Here is a 677-nt window from a genome sequence, read left to right on the forward strand (position 1 = left end):
TGATCACGACAAGAAGCTTCCTTTTATGTGACAGTATCTGTACAAATCTTACACTTATCTAAAAGTAAGACAGGGAATAAGAGCACTCGTAAGATAAATGTTTCTTTTATGTTCAATCTTTTAATGCAAACAATTTCTTTATATTTCCTATGAATATAATTTTCTTCCAATTCTTCAAACAAGACCCCGACTATTTGCGTGCAGAAGTCAATGGCTGCTTTCGAAATAGACAACCTATCCCAGAACTGCGATTTCTTTGATAATTGCAGTTTGCATTCGTAAATGTATGTGCATTCTTATACTAACATACTTAGACAAAGTAAGAAATAAAGTTTTATGACATTTGGCGACATTTATAGACGACTGAATTAATGGAACCGCTACTTAAGTTATTGAGTTTACTATTTTCTTCATTTTTTTAAATTGATTTACATAAGATTTGAATAAAGCCTCTATTTTTGCAAATTGATCCAAACAGTTCTTGGCGCAATAGATTAATTGGACAACATATAGTTCCTCAACGAATATTAACTGAAGTGAATTATAAATGGTTTTATTAGATCAAAGGAATGTGAAGACTTGCAACTTAAAATTTTTAATTGGTTTGAATTAAATACCGAAGAGAAGTGCAGTTTTAAATACCTATACATTGATTCCGCGTCCCAAATTTTGACAAC

The 677-nt window shown here is 30.9% G+C and overlaps 1 long non-coding RNA gene across 1 annotated transcript; it reads right to left on the bottom strand.

Moving 5' to 3' along the window:
* Positions 1–384: 384 nt before the first annotated feature.
* Positions 385–677, bottom strand: LOC139907500 (uncharacterized). The gene is made up of 2 exons (XR_011784167.1): positions 643–677; positions 385–531 (listed from the first exon to the last, which is right to left on the bottom strand). It is a non-coding gene; the product is annotated as an uncharacterized lncRNA (long non-coding RNA).

This window comes from Lepeophtheirus salmonis, unplaced genomic scaffold, assembly GCF_016086655.4.
Source record: "Lepeophtheirus salmonis unplaced genomic scaffold, UVic_Lsal_1.4 unplaced_contig_4101_pilon, whole genome shotgun sequence".
NCBI lineage: Eukaryota > Metazoa > Arthropoda > Copepoda > Siphonostomatoida > Caligidae > Lepeophtheirus > Lepeophtheirus salmonis.